General features: G+C 34.9%; 2 long non-coding RNA genes across 2 annotated transcripts in view; one reads left to right on the top strand and one right to left on the bottom strand.

Moving 5' to 3' along the window:
- LOC147840026 (uncharacterized) overlaps nucleotides 1-17,319 on the top strand; it is a 128,030-nt gene that overhangs the window by 53,394 nt on the left and 57,317 nt on the right. The window lies entirely within an intron of this gene.
- Nucleotides 9,537-12,347, bottom strand: LOC141378424 (uncharacterized). The gene is made up of 6 exons (XR_015513641.1): nucleotides 12,291-12,347; nucleotides 11,867-11,971; nucleotides 10,780-10,906; nucleotides 10,518-10,603; nucleotides 10,178-10,220; nucleotides 9,537-10,078 (listed from the first exon to the last, which is right to left on the bottom strand). It is a non-coding gene; the product is annotated as an uncharacterized LOC141378424 (long non-coding RNA).

Here is a 17,319-nt window from a genome sequence, read left to right as displayed (position 1 = left end):
ATGAGTTCATGTTAGTTACATTCAGCTAAAATAACATTGATTAACAAACATGAACTTATTATTAACAACTATTTAGGTTAGCCATTGTTCACATATTTACACTCTAGTTGTAGTTAAAGTTAGTCCTGATTTGCACATGCGTCAACTCATCGTTGACCGTTGCATCAACAGTTCATAATCCTACTTAATCTAAATATTAGTACATCATTAATGATGTACTGTTAGTGTAAAGTGTCACTGGATAATTTGTAATTTAAATTGTTCATTTTGTAACCACATCTAGGGACTACAGATGCAAACTAGCTTTATAGCTAACTCTCACACCACATGTCTTGTCGTACATTGTCCCAGTACAAATAAATGAACAAACTACATTTTTAGATATCACTATAAAGTGGCTATATAAAACGCAGAGATGAAAATCATCCAGTGTTTTTTGTGAAATTGCCTGTATTCCACCGAGATATTGTTTGCCAGAGTATTCCCAGACAAGACGATTCTTGTGTTTGTAGGTTTGCAAGGGGTGGAGAATATTGTCCCAGCGTATTTCAACAGCCTATCAGTTTTTCTTTAATCAGTGTGGCGTGTATGTTTAAACGCATGTTTCACTGAATGTCGCTGTTCTGATCTGTCAGTCAAAAGCACACATCTGGGAACGAACGCCATGACCTGAATCCCAAATGGCACACCTGATGAGATGAAAACGTTCAGTTGCGCTCGGCGAGAGCTCTGAATTCACTGAGCTTGTTCACCTGGTGTGACCTCAAAGGGGGAATCTCTAATTCCTCTGGCACACTACGGTGACAGTCCCTAACCAAGATGCCTTGAAGAGTTTGAAAGCCTCACATCTAGTTCTCTAAGATATCTACAGTAGTTGTTTTTCGTATTCATTGGGAATTGTGTCTTTGTGGAATATGTCAAAATGTTTAACTTTGTAAATATGTTTCATCGTTTAAAATTCTATATGGGTCAAAGATCAACTGTGGCTTCAAGCATCAAAACAACATTGTATAGACAGACTTTATAATGACTATCATAGAAGACACTCATTAAACTGCAATTCAGATCTTAAACAACATATATATATATATATATATATATATATATATATATATATATATATATATATATATATATATATATATATATATATATATATATATATATATAATGTTTAATTGTCAAGTATTTTTAAAACAAGTTTATTTTGATGTTATTTTGGTGTCATTTTTAACTTTAATTTTTTGTCACAATACTTTATATTTACCAATTTGTCTGTAAGGACTCCTTAACCATTTTTAGGTATCGTATAGGTCAAGTCAATCTAAGCCTGGTCCATGTATCTGAATATCTATTCAATCAATTCGTCTTAATTTCTTTCTATGGTTCTTTTACAATGTAGACTGTGTCAAAGCAGCTTAACAGAGGTGTGACAAGATCTTGTATGACATTTGATTAAATCGCGGAGACTTTTCACCTCAATGAGAACTCTTATCTCATGAGTTGTGACTTTATGATGGAGCATGAGGGTGACATTAGCATTAAATATTGGAGACAGGATTGAATTTGAACTGCTAGTGCTTTGAACATCTGGCAACCCAGGCTGGCCACGGAGTTGCACGTGTCACCTGGTTGCTTGGGCGAGAAGCTAGTTAGTAAAGTTTATAGGTAAATGTAGTGTTTGCATGTCTTTTATGGCATAGAATTTATTAAAATAGAAGTAACATGCTATTTGTTACTTATTTTTAAAGCACCTAAATTGTTTAGCAGTTTGTGATGTTTTTTAATAAAAATTTTTGTTAAATTAAAATCTATATTATTTTCTTATATTAGCAGATATTTTATAAATATTTAAAATCACTAAAAACTATTTTCCATTCACATAGGCTATTAGCAAAATATTTTGCAGTGTCTGCATGCCCTTTACTCAATAGAATTACTTAAAATAGAAGTAAAATATCATATATTACTAGTTGATTTAAAAAAAGGACCTAAATAGTTTTTTAATTTGTGATTTTTTTTTTTTCAGTTTCATAAAAGACGATTTCTTAAATGTAGTGTAAAAATCTCGTCTTGTGTCGTTCTCGTGAACCCAATCCTGTGTCTCATCTCACCTCGTGAAGTAAGCATCTCGTCACACCCCTACGACTTAACATAGAAGTTCTAGTAACTTGAAACTGTCAGTCGAGTTTTCAGAGTTTAAGTTCAGTTTAGTGTGGATGAATTTTCACTGCTGAAAGTCCAAACAATCATTTATATTTTTATTTATTCATTCATTCATTTTCTTTTCGGCTAAGTCCCTTTATTAATCTGGGGTCGCCACAGCGAAATGAACCGCCAACTTATCCAGCACTTTTTTTACGCATCGTATGCCCTTCCAGCCCCAACCCATCTCTGGGAAACATCCACATACACTCATTCACACATACACTCACACACTACGGACAATTTAGCCTGGCCAATTCACCTGTACCGCATGTCTTTGGACTGTGGGGGAAACCGGAGGCAACCGGAGGATACCCACGCAAACGCAGAGAGAACATGCAAACTCCACACAGAAACATCAATTGAGCTGAGGCTCGAACCAGCGACCTTCTTGCTGTGAGGCGACAGCACTACCTACTGCGCCACTGCGTTGCCCAAAGTCCAAACACTGAAGAAGAAAATCAATCAACGCGCAGCTCCACAAGTCCCAAACGAAGCAAGCCAGTGGCGACACAACACTGGAACATCATTTCACCCATATTTTGAGTTTATTTTGTTAGCTACTGGAAACTAAGAAAGAATATAAATATTAATAAAAAATAGACACTTTACTTGCATTTATGATGGCAAAATGGTTTTGACCCACCCCCTTTCTCAGTGCATTTCATACATTTTGAGCTAAAAATTTTAAATTACCTTTACACACTTTAACATTCATTTTTATTTAAAAAAAAACAAAAAAAAAAAACTTTTTAATACAAAACAGTATATGGGATTAATAAGTTTTTTTTTTTGTTATGAAAAATAGTTATTTTTCAGTGTAATTTTCAGTTTTAATATGTTTATATATGTTAATATGTTTATATATGTTTTATGCAATTTATTCCTTTGACATCAAAGCCAAATTCTAGCATCATTACTCCAAGCTTAAGTGTCACACATGAATCTTCTGAAATCATTCTGCATTATGCTGCTTTGCAATCCACTGATTGAATAATCCTTTATTTTGGATATTGAACGCAGTCGTTCAGTTAATAATGTTGTGGAAACTGAAATTAACATTGTTTTTCCTGTCACTTTTGATGCATTGAATGCGCCCTTACTGGATAAAATTAATAGTGAGCACAGGCTTCATGCAGATATATCCCTCATGTATGTAAGGCATATATTCGTGGAAATTCCGCTGCTTTTTTCTGCTTGTTTACATGTTGCACATGTCTCACCTGGACGATTGTAATAACAAGCTAAAGTTGCTCCTGGCCATGGTCGCATTAAGAATAATTAGTTCAGACTGAGAAACTAGACAGTGTTGGTTTCATACAGATTACTTTATCAAACTATATTCAACATACAGTAACTTACTGTATTAAAAAGAAGACGCTTCAATCTTTCTAAAGATATACACTCACCAGCCACTGTATTAGGTACACCTTACTAGTATGGGTTGGATGGCCTTTTCCCTTCGTGAAGGAATAAAGAAGAGATTAATGAAGGAATAATGAAGAGATTTTGGTCCATATTGACGTGATAGCATCACGCAGTTGCTGCAGATTTGTCGGCTGCACATCCATGATGTGAATCTCCTGTTCTACCACATCCCAATGGTGCTCTATTGGATTGACACCTGGTGACTGTGGAGGCCATTTGAGTACAGTGAACTCATTGTAATGTTCAAGAAACAGTCTGAGATGATTCGCACTTTGACTTGCCGCATTATCCATTAGAAAATGGGTACACTGTGGTTATAAAGGGATAGACATGGTCAGCAACAATACTCACGTAGGCTGTGGTGTTGATATGATGCTCAATTGGTACTAATGAACACAAAAAAGTAGAAATAGATTTAAATGGTGTACAACACTTATTTACGGAACCCCGGAAGGGACGTAGTGGAGGAGAAAAAAAATGGGTGGGTAAAAAAAAAATAATGGGTGAAAGAAAAAAAATGGGTGGGAGGAAAATATATATTTCTAAGTTTTTTGCGTTCTCTCGCAAAGTTTTGCGTTCCCTCGCAAAGATGTTTTGTGTTCCCTCGCAAAGATGTTTTGCGTTCTCTCGCAAAACTGTTTCTCCACAAACACTTCCTGTTCACTGCACTCACGTAAACCCTCCTGTTTTTGCTGAAATTCTCCCATATTTTACCATTCTATCCCACTTTCTTTACATTACTGTGCGCTGATTGTCGCCTTTCACTTTGCAACCTCTGAACCAGTGAATGCATGTTTAAGCGCTGACTGACAGACGTGCTCCATACAATAAACTGATCCCAGATCAGCGTCTGTACGCGCCATTTAAAGGGACACTTCTGTTATCAAACAAGTGCGCAGCAAATGAATCTCATGTTTTGTTTAGTTTGATAACAGAGGTGTCTCTGTAAGAATGCACAGATCTATAATGAAAGCAGTCCATTACTTTAGAAACTTCATATTATTCAGTGTATTTGTCTGTTTAAACATACACCCGCTCCTCTGTAAATGGCGTGTACAGACGCTGATCTGGGATCAGTTTATTGTACGAAGCGCGTCTGTCAATCAGCGCTTATACATGCATTCACTGGTTCATAGGTAGCATACGCACAGTAATGTAAAGAAAGTGGGATAGAATGGTAAAATACGGGAGAATTTCGGCAAAAACGGGAGGGTTTACGTGAGTGCAGTGAACAGGAAGTGTTTGTGGAGAAACAGTTTTGCGAGATAACGCAAACATCTTTGCGAGATAACGCAAAACATCTTTGCGAGATAACGCAAAACATCTTTGCGAGATAACGCAAAACATCTTTGCGAGATAACGCAAAACATCTTTGCGAGATAACGCAAAACATCTTTGCGAGATAATGCAAAACATCTTTGCGAGATAACGCAAAACATCTTTGCGAGATAATGCAAAACATCTTTGCGAGGGAACGCAAAACATCTTTGCGAGATAATGCAAAACATCTTTGCGAGGGAACGCAAAACATCTTTGCGAGATAACGCAAAACATCTTTGCGAGATAACGCAAAACATCTTTGCGAGGGAACGCAAAACTTTGCGAGAGAACGCAAAAAACTTAGAAATATATATTTTCCTCCCACCCATTTTTTTTCTTTCACCCATTATTTTTTTTTCACCCACCCATTTTTTTTCTCCTCCACTACGTCCCTTCCGGGGTTCCGTACTTATTTGAGTTCCCAAAATCAAGTATTCTTGGTGTGTTTTGTACTGATGAGAAAAAAAGATACTGGTTGCGCTGCTGTGATCTGTTGATCTCATGGGTTAACTGCATACAATAAAACAAAGAAAGAAAGAAGATTTGATTGCGTATTATGCAACACAATATCACGGCAATTCATAACTTTTTGATTTAGGCTAATTCGTATGAATTCGTACAATTTAATTCATACAACTTAGTACGATTTACTCATCACCCAATGACGAATGGGGTTAGGGGTGGGGCTAGGTGCCACGCCTCCTTTTAAAAATTGTACAAATATGTATGAATTAGCCACAAAACTGACAAAATTTAAAATACTTATGTATCCTCGTGAGATTAGACTGGTGTTATGATAAATAACACTTGTAGTTTGTCTTATTTCTAAGTAACTTTAAATAAAAGCATATGCTAAATAAGTAAATGTAAATGAAGTATTTTTAGCTTCAGTTTCTAAACAGCATGAATTATTGGAGTAAATATATATATTTTTTCATGATCATTATAATCGGTTTTAGATAATGCAATATAAATAATACAAAGAAACCAAAACAGAACATAAAATGAATGAAAAATAAAATAAAATGTTACAAACTTGCGCAAACTTTTAAAAAGATTTAGTAGCCATGTGAATATGCTAATTTAGGTAATGATACAGTTGAAGTCAGAATTATTAGCCCCCCTTTACATTTTCTTTTCTCCTTTAAATATTTCTCAAAATGACGTTTAACAGAGCAACGACATTTTCACAGTATTTCTGATTTTTTTTTTCTTCTGGAAATTTTTTTTATTTTTTTTTTTCATCTAGAATCAAAGCAGCTTTTATTAAAAAAAAAGAAAAAAACATTTTAAGGTCAAATTGATTAACCCACTTTAAGCTATACATTTTTTATATAATTCAGGTGAGCTAACACTTCTGACTTTAATTGTATGTCCTGGGTCACATTTTACTTAACACACACAGCATGAACAATCAGTGAAAAATGCATTCATTACAGTATTTAGTCATATTTGTTAACAATGAGTACGTTTACATGGACACTAGGGCTGAGCGGTATATCGGGTTCTGGGGATATATCGATGTGATTCCCCAAAGCAATGTGGTATTTTCCGATATTGTTCATCTTGATATGGTTTGAGGCCACACATTCTGCGCGAAACAGACCACTCCAAGGCAGCACGCGAGCTCCACTTGCTTCGTATGCGCAAATGAATGATTCACTCCATGAGTCATACAAAAGATTTGTTCAAAATGAACGAATCGTTCAAGAACGACCTTGACATAGTGGAACATAGGCAGGCAGTGCCGGTGTTGTTTCGAAATCAACCCGGACAAATCTGGCTCCACCTCGCATGCAATTCCCCAATTGACAGCAAGAACGAACGTAGAAGCCTTGTCAAATTGACAAGCCGCACCTGAATATGTTCAAAATAATTATAAAGGCCAAAATGGGAGGAATTTATACCGCATTTCTAAAGTGAAACCACCTCAAATTCACTGATTATAAGTCTTCTTTACAATTACATCATAATACATTTAGCTCTGCATTCTGGTCCGTTATAATGACTGTTTACATCTATATGCTTAACCAGCATTTCATCACAATACTGTAAAATTACTTCTCATATGTATAGTCTATTCTTTTTCATCTCCTTATGTAATATTTCTTAAAAAAAAGTTTAGTCAAAACAAAAGAAAAAGTGTAGGATTTTTTACATGGAGTGAAAGACTTCTCTTAAGATATCTTCTATATGTGCACTGTTTAATAATTGTGCACAATACAAACATGTAAATGTGTAACTAAAAACACATACAGCTGATTTAATTGTTTAAAAATCACACCACTGTGGTATACAGGATTGCTTATAACAACACTAATTGTGGCGTAAAATACTGTTTCATATTTATATACAATGTTTTATCCTACAATACTTTTTTGTTGTGTTACTGTTTTAGTGTGTTCCTTTTTGTGCTCTGACAATGTAGCTGTTTTCTACGGTTCTGTTTACTCTGTTATTTACACAGTAGTGCTGTGTATAGTTTTAAGCAGGGAAAAACCTGTACTGTATTTATTTATCAATGATTTTATTTATAATTTTAAATGTTCTGCAACAGTTTTAAGCAGGAGAAAAAAACTGTACTGTTTTATTTATCAAAGATTTTTGTGCAGCTGTTATTTGTTGTGCAGCTTTTTATGTGTAAACGAAGGAAAACACCTGTGTTTGAACAAATTTTTTTCTCAAAAATATGTTTATTAAAGGCTTTAACTCTTAAATAACCATTTATGGGAAAATACCGGATACATATATATCATATATTGCTATTCCTCCTAAAAATACTGGGATATGATATTTTCCCTATATTGCCCAGCCCTAATAAATACCAGTAATCTGATTTTAATATGATTACGACAATACTCTGATTAAGAGAATACCATGTTAACAGCAATTATGAATTACCTTAATCCGACTAAAGTCATAATCGAACTAAACAGAAAACGAATTAAGACATGTGGAGTTTGCCGATTTTGCCATGTTATGGAGGTGCCATGCCTCATTTTTAAAATCGAACAATTTTGTATGACTGAACTCAAATGAATTTGTATGAATTAGCCACTAAACTGGCAAAACGTAAAATACTTTTTCTTGTGAGATCAGACTGGTAATGCTCCTGAATGAAAGTGAAAGTGCCAAAATGCAGTTAAAGTCAACAAATTTTAAATTAAACACTTGAAGTTACATAAAACTTCGGAGGAAAAGTGGATTTTGCAGTGACGCAATGATGTTAATTGAATTACGTGCTAAACGGGATCATGAAAGCAACATTAAAAATCTACTCATGTAAACACCTTAATCATATTATTGTCTTATTTAGATTAAGCCAAATAATTTGATTACTGATGTCCATGTAAACATAGTCCATGATAGTTCGTTAACTCTATTAATTAATGTAAACAAACATGAATTGGGATAAGAATAACACATTAGTAAATGTCGAACTACAATTAAACCTGTATAAGTATACGCTTTATTCTTAGTTCATGTTAAATACATTACCTAACATTAACTAATGAAACCTTTCATCCACTACAAATCTATTAAAGCCAAACTACAAACAAAATGCCTCCAGAACTGCATCCAGACAGAAGTGTATAGATTTAACAATCCATCTTTCAAAAAGCAAATAAATATAAATGTCCATGAACAAAAAAGCAAGCCACACAGTGTCAGTAAAGCATTGCCTTTGGCATCTTCAGCATATTTTATAGCCTCTGTGAAGTGGTCCACCTTGTCAGTCAGCTCACAACCGCAGCAATTACGCTCTCGTCAAGTGTCACCTGTCTGTACCCCCGTGGGCAGAGTTTGTGTGGAGCAGTCAGCCATTTAGATGCCCCAAATGCTTGTTTAGTGAGCACAGAGCTTACAGCATGGAAGAGCGAGCAAGAAAAGACTTAAGTGTGACTAGAAGCTCTGCTAGTTTTAGTGTGTGTGCTTGTGCATGAGAGATGGGATTTGTTTTTTGTTTTTTTTCTTCTTCTCAAATTCAGATTGGCAGTCTGGATTTCCACTTAGAAGCAGAGGTAGATTTTGATATTAAGAAATTTAGTTTTTTTTTGTTTGTTTGTTGTTTGGATGCAAGCCATAGGTGAGATCAGCAAGGATCTTAAGGATAATGTTACATTGTCATTCAGTGTAACATATATTTTTGTGAAAAGTAAATTGTACTTATGATCCTTTGTGGTTGTTTTTGAAATAAATAAAACAATAACTTATTAAATGTTGTTCTATTTTCAATTGTTAAAGTCTTCTGGGTGGAGTCTGGTGGTTTGATGTATAGTGATAAAATAAAATGATTTATGGCCAGTTTTTCCTCCGGCTACACAGCAAAATATGGGGGACCAAAACAACTCTATGGGTGTTAATTTCAACACTTTGAAAGTGTCTCATGGGGTCCACTCAAAACTGAGTTAAATCAACACTTTCAAAAGGGTTGGCACATTGACACCGAAGTAAGGGTTAATTTTAACTCTAGGCAGAGTTAAAAAATGTAACTATATTTAACACCGCCTGATGTAATATATTGTTATTTTATTCAACTCTCTTGAGTGTAAATATGGTAAAAAGGTCAAATAGACTGTAAATTATAAAATAAAAAACATTTTATTTGAAAACATTCAAAACTTCAACAATTCATTCAGTTTTTAAAATGCAACAATGTCAAATATGCTTTAAATGTTTTATTAGTACAGACAGTATCAACAAAATATGTATGACCAGTGCTCAAAAAGGCTGTTTCAGTCCTTTGGTCCAAACTTGATGTTTCATCAGAGCAATTTGAAACTTCAATATATCGTCACTCATAGTTTTCTTCTGAACGTATACTTTTCTTCTGAAATTACATTTTAAACAACTTGGCGTGCAAATCTTTCACTTCTGGTGTTCCTTGTTCCTCCATATCAAACACAGCAGTTTAAATGAAGGTATAAATGCTGTAAACTTGTGTGAAAACAAACTGGAGCTAGGAAATCTCATCAAGCATGTCCTGTGAATGAAGTGCTTCCCAGCCACAGGATGACCTTTTTATCCATGACGATGTAGTAGCTGCTGATCGCTCGTCTGGTGGTTCCTGATGCACGGATATAGGGTGATGCTCATCTAAGAACTCTTTAAGACTCCAGCATGACTAAGAAAAATGTTTGAAAACAAATTGCAGTCAAATTCTATGATATATTTAAAAGAATATTTAAAGTAAATAAAACATATTCAAGAAATCTAAACTCACCTTTTAAAAATCTTCATGATGATCCACAACTTGACTCTCCCAGCTGGTTGAGGTGACAGGATATGGAAAAGTAGAAAAAACACATATATCACTGTTGGAATCTCCAAAAACAATTAGGTTAACCACTATGAATAGAACTGGAAAAACAGGCAGCTGTCTGTCCAGAATCCTGAATTTAACACAACACTTAGAGCAAAATTTAGAGGATCTTAAAATCTTTAATATCATTTAGTGATGCTGACTTCCCCAAAACATTGGCCACAGTGTAAAAAATATTCATAAACTTACAGTTTTCTGTAAGCGTGTGCGTGCGTGTGTGTGTGCGTGCGTGTTTCTTTACCAGATTCAACTTGTTAGGCCCTTTCAGGTCCAGTATTGACACCACCTTTACTGGAGTCTAGCAGATGTTTCAGGTCCAAATATAATCTAAAATATTAGGATAAGCAGAAGAGTAAAAGTGCAAAGCAAAGAGCAAAACATTATTTAAGTAACAGTTCACCCACAATACAAAACTTATCACCTTCATGTAATTTGTTATTCTCTAATGCTCTAATACCCTCTCAGCTTATTGTGAAACAAATACAGAACTTTATCAAACATACCTTCATTATTATCACCACATATGACCAAGAAGGTGTGCTTGATCATTCCACCAACTCTGGAAATACACCATCCATCTCTAATCAGCCACCGTCACAGGGTCTTGTGTTATTGTATAGAGAACTGTGGCTGTTAAAAAACAACAACACATTAGTATCTAACACATATGCATAACCTTCAGATAAAAAAGAGAGATGAACATCACAAAGTATGCCTCACACTTTTTCAGATATCTTTTGATTCAGATGTTGATTATTGATAATAAATCTACAAATCAATCCTGTATTATCATTAGGCTGCTCAAATATGAATCAGTCGATTAATTTTACAGACAGGTGGCTGTTTACAACGCACTAAATTGTCTTTAATTAAACGGAAATGTTGTGTACAGTACATGCTAAGTTTAGCCTATAATTAAGCAGATATCATGTGGGAGAAAAAGCTTGACTAAGATGTTCCTGACTACATAAATAGCCTAACTTGCTAACGTCAGACATTCCGAGTTGGCAAAAGTCATTTTCGGGGGATAAGGAGTTGATTTGCGGGAGGTAGCGGGAGAGATGAGAACCTGAAGAGCAATGGCATGAGTTGCGCGCGACGTACCTGAAGAGCGGTGGGGGTGACTTGCGCGCGACGTACCTGAAAAGCTGGGAGGGATGCGGTGGAGAGGGGTGTGCAAAGTGTTTAATGATCGGGCGGGAGACGCGCGATTTCCGGGAGATTAACATTCATTTGCGGGCATCTACTTGGGCATCTGGGAGTCTCTGTGCATTTGCGGGATAACGTTAACGTTAGTCCCGCAACTTCCGGGAGACTTCTGTAACGTTAAATGTCTGATAAAGTGCAAACGCGGTCATTTAAAGACATTACTGTTTACATTCCGACTATAATGGTTGTCAACACTAAATATAATTCAAGCGTACGTTATCACGCGAGTCTATGGACTAACGTTATATGGACAGCCACGAATGAACCAGTTTAAAAGGGCCGCGGTGTTTAAAATAACCAAATTAACGTACACGAATAACAAACAATCATATGTTTCAGTCAGGAAGCCTTTTACAAGTAAGCATATGTTCATTTACTCACCAGATATGTTTTAGAAACTCTCCAGAGCTTATGGAAACCGTCCTGTGTTGCTGTTAGCATCCGGGCAGAGTAGGCTAGGCGCTCCGGGGATTCCCTGCTAGTTTGCTTCGAATTAAAGGAGAAGTGTCGATTTTATTTTACAGATGGGTAACAATGCACAAAATGGCATTAAGCGTGACAGAAATGTGTTGAACATGTACATTTGATGTTTTATGCACTACGTATGCGGGAGCATATTAAAAAACATTCTTGAAAAGAAGTCAATAGCAATGCAGTTAAGCTAGATACACAAACGACCATGAATGAACCGCAGAAGTTTAAAACTGTCACTCCGTTCTAAAGTTATTAACTTAACAATATGTTTACAACTGTATTTCCTTAAAGAAAGTCAGTAAAATACCAACATTTAGGTAGTTTGACTCACCCGTTGCTGTTCTAAACCTCAGATGGAAAATGGCGTCTGGAAAATTTTTCAGTGACTGGGGCTGCATGAATTCCCGGATGTTGGAAATAACACCACCAAGTGTTGAAAACTTAACTCCTCGATTTCGCACTGAATAAAATCAATTCTAACTCTTATTATATTCATTTATCAAAATCTAACACTTTAACGTCAACACTTTACTCTGAAATGCTTCAACACCGAGAATTTGCTGTGTATCAGTTTAGAGACTGATTGGACTTTTTCCAGACTTTTTTTTTTTTGTGTGTGTAATTGAAAGGAAACATTTAAAAATACAAGTGTGTCTCGCAAAAGAAAATAAGACAATGTACAAGAAGCATTGTTGTGGAAAAAATAAAATAAAAATAAATTAATTAATAAAACGAAAAACTATTTCTCTGCTTTTACATTTGAATAAAAAGTCAGAATTTGATAGGGGTATAAATAATTTTGGGCTTGACCTTGTATTAATATTATGTTATTAATATATGTAAAAACATTAATCACTGGGAAACACTCATACACTCTCATTCACACATACGGACAATTTAGCTTACCCAATTCACCTATAGCGCATGTCTTTGGACTGGGGGAAACCCAACACAATCTCACGGCAATTCGTAACTTTTTCATTTAGTGGCTAATTCGTATGAATTCGTACGATCTAATTCGTACAATTTAGTACGATTTGCTTATCCCCCAATGACGGTTGGGGTTAGGGGTGGGGTCAGGTGCCACGCCTCCTTTTTAAAATCGTACCATTTCGTACGACTGAACTCGTACGAATTCGTACGAATTAGCCACTAAACTGGCAAAACGTAAAATACTTACGTTTTCTCGTGAGATCAGGCTGGGGAAACCGCAACACTCTGAGGAAACCCACACGAACACAAGGACAACATGAAAACTTCACACAGAAATACTAACTGACCCAGCCAAGGATCGAACCAGCAACCTTCTTGCTGAGGCAATCATTCTACTCACTGCGCCACCGTGATGTCTTATATAGATTTTATTGGACAAAAAAAAAAAGATAAATAAAAATGTGTTTCTGAATTTTGAAATAAAGAGAGATTCCTAAAATCAATTACTAAAAAAATATTCTAATATGTATTGTAGTAGTAGTAGAAGTAATAATAATAATAATAATAATAATAATAATAATAATAATAATAACAATGGGCAGCACGGTGGCACAGCAGGTAGCACAATCGCCTCACAACAAGAAGGTAGCTGGTTCAAATCTCGGTGTTTTTGTGTGAAGTTTGCATGTTCTCCCCGTGTATGCGTGGGTTTCCTCTGGGTGCTCTAGTTTCCCCCACAATTCCAAAGCCAAAGTACAGATGAATTTGGTATGCTAAAATTGTCTGTAGTGTATGTGTGTGACTGAGTGTGTATGAATGTTTCCCAGTGATATGTTGCAGCTGGAAGGGCATCCACTGCGTAAAACATATGCTGGATAAGTTGGCAGTCCATTCTACAGTGGTAACCCTGGATTAATAAATGCACGAAAAGAAAATGAATGAATGAATAATAATAATAATAATAAAAATAATAATGAAAGTACTTTATCCAATGTTTAGATGTTTGTTCTAAAAATATACTTCGGTATTTTTTTTATTTTTTTACATTAAAATATAACAATAGAGTGTACGGGGCTAATTACAAACATTTATTTATTTATTATTTATTTTACTGTTTATTATATTGTTAAAACTGTTTTCAGTAGCAGAATGCTTTTTGTTTTTTATTTTTATGTTTTTATTTTTATTTATTTATTTATTTTTAAAATTATGCAATTTATTTCTAGGGCTGCAAAAGTGAATTTACAGCAAATTACTCCAATCTTCAATGTCACACGTGTCTTAAAATCCTTTGAAAATCAATGTATTCTGATGCTTGGCTGCTCAAGAAACATTTTAAACTGTTTAATCATTCAGTGGAAACTGAAATAACCATTATTAATATCTTTATATCTAAACAGCTGTCTTGCAATAAAGCGACAATTAATCAGCCATGTAAGGCTGCACTGAAATACATTTAAAAAATTATTTTATAAATGTATGTATATATATATATATATATATATATATATATATATATATATATATATATATATATATATATATATATATATATATATATATTACTCACTTCCAGGGATGTTTATATCAAAGTTGATATTATATAGCTGCACCATGTTGGTGTATCGTAACATCTAACTTTTATGACGTGGGTCACTTACTACAGATATTTTTAGCTTTTCCAACTTTCCACTTGTTGGGGAAACCGAAGCACCCAGAGAAAACCCTTATGAACAAGTGGAGAACATGTAAACACACACAGAATTGCAAACTGACCCAGCCGGTGCTCGAACCAACGTCCTTATTGCTGTGAGGCATCATCGCTACCCACTGCGCCACTGTGCCGCCCCTAAAAATATATGATAGCTGTTTTTTTTTTTTTTTCAACCCCATTTTTGTCTCTGAGCCAGTTGTATTTATTAAATAAAAAACATTCTTCTTCTAGAGTGATTGCTTGGGCATTTGAAACGGTTGCTTATGCAGGGTTACTGCTTAGTGGACCAATTCAGAATAACCCCATCTTTCTGACATGTTGATCCCTAGATAGGGCACATGTCCCTCTTTCAATGTTTTCAAAGTTTTCCTTCCTCTCTTTATTGTCTGCCAGGTGAAAATTCCAAGTCTGATCACTTTGAAAAGTTTAATAGGATTAGGTTGTTGAAATCCCTAACCCATAAAAGCTGTGAGCAGTGGTAATAGTGCTGCTTGGCTGAGCAGCCACCGCTAATAAGACAGTCTTGCAAATGTTATTCAAAGCAGGTCAGGTTTATTTTATTATTTTAATTTTTTTGCCTGACAGTCTCTGCTTGTAGATATTCATTTGAATCTCATTGCAACTCTTTAATTGGTTAATGCTATTTATTTATTGAATGCACACAGTCTTTATGGCATTGTGCAGTGACCTCTGACTTTGCATAAACTGTGCAGAGGCTTTTCAATCACAACTGTGTAATAGGTTGGTGTATTCAATATTCAACACATGTTGCCATTGTGTTGAAATGATTTATTGAGCTCAATTACTACTCTAAAATTATGTTTTGGAATATACAACAGAGGCAATGGATGTGTAGGAAACTAGACACACACAAGAGAATTTTATAGACAAAACCTGACAAATGTCTTGAAATTTAATATCTGTTCAATGCTTTTAGGTGTTCTATATGTTTAATAATTGACTCCCGCCCATTGAATTAGTAGAGAAAAACACCTTAATACTTAGAGGAAAAAATAATATGAAATAAATAAAACACCAACAAAAACTTAGATGTGCTTTGTTTTAGTAATCGACACATGATTAATTATGAACATTACAAATAGTATATTAATATAAACATGGCTACTTGATTTACAATAATTAATCCTGAAATAAAGGCATGTGGTGTAACCAACAAAAAAGGAAATAAAATAATAATTATATCATAATCATAATCATAATTTGACAACATCTTTTCAAAACACTGATTTTATAAATATTTTACAACGTGTTTACAAGATTGGCTTGGCTATCTGTTATTTAAGAAACCTATTTTCCTTGACCCTAAATTGTGAGGGCTTGCAAGAGTCATTTTTGTCTTTTTTTGCATGCAATTTGCACCACATGACTTTATGAACATTGGGATTTTCAACTCTGACCACACAGTACCTGTTTTTTGTTGCCTGTGCCTTTAACGCAAATAAGCTGGTTTTCCCCACCCATCCTTCCCACAGGCATGTCAGCGCCATAGAGATCGCTCTTTAGTGCTCTAACGCATACTGTATGTCCATTTCCTGCTCTCATGTCAGATAAACAGCATAGTGACATACTGTATAAGAATGAGAAATACTTCTAGTAGATTGGAATTGCTTCGTTGTTGTTTCTTCTTTTTCTTCTTATGCTTCTTCTTCATCATCATCAAACATCCTAATACCTAAAAAAAAAAATGTAAATCCAAAATCCAAATCGAACAGAAAGGAAGATATTTTTAACTTTTCAAAAAAAGGGCGATTTTTGCCATTTTCAGGCGTTGCATTTTAAAAAACTGCTCCTAGGGATGTTATCAGGTCAAAACCAACATATTGTCATCTAAAGGCTTTGGTGATGTTAAGCTGCTGAGATCTGGAGTTTTCATTGAAGGTCGTGTCTGTGGAGGCCTCACAAACTCAAAGTTAAAACAAGAAGTTGTTATTACTCATGCATGCCAATGCCAATAGCTAGTTATAGTAATAGCGCTAACTGCTGGCAACAGGAAGTGACATGTTTTACAGTGCAATAAACTCCTCCTAAAAAAAATTGATAAGACCAAATCTATTTTCCGTTGGTTTAGTCCAAAGGTCATTGTGATATGAAAATGTGAAGATCTAGAGTTTTCTTCAAAGAGCATGACCATGGTGGACTGGCAAATTTTAGTGTTCCGCCTTGAAGGAGGAAGTACTTATAACTCAACCACACAATGTCAGATCTGCCTGAAAATTCATGTAACGTGAGATTCCTGTCCTGAAGACAACTGCATGCAAATATTAAGTTATAGCCATATGACGAGTCACACACAATATTATTACAAAGTACGTGCGAAAGCACACACACATACATGCATTTAATTTTGCACTATTTTTGCCTATAGCAAATGTGAGAAGATACACTTTAAAATTGACTCCTGAATGCATATTTGTTATGTTAATGTACAAAATAAACCCGATTTAATGCCCACACACTAGGATTGAAGCATCTTTTTAAAATAATTTTACTGACACTATGGGGCTGTGACTTTACTTCATTACAAACATGCACTGTTTTAAAAACTTTTTATCTTGTAAAAACTCATTCTTGAGGTGCAGATCATCACAGAGAGCTGAACAGATTTTTTAATCACAGTTGCTTTGCGGATGTCTTGTGGATGTGTTAATATGTGTGACTATGTAGACAAACAATTGTGTCAAACAATTCAGTG

The sequence above is a fragment of the Danio rerio genome, chromosome 17 (assembly GCF_052040795.2).
Source record: "Danio rerio strain M-AB ecotype USA chromosome 17, GRCz13ab, whole genome shotgun sequence".
NCBI classification, from domain to species: Eukaryota; Metazoa; Chordata; class Actinopteri; order Cypriniformes; family Danionidae; genus Danio; species Danio rerio.
This window is presented reverse-complemented; position numbering and strand designations above follow the sequence as displayed.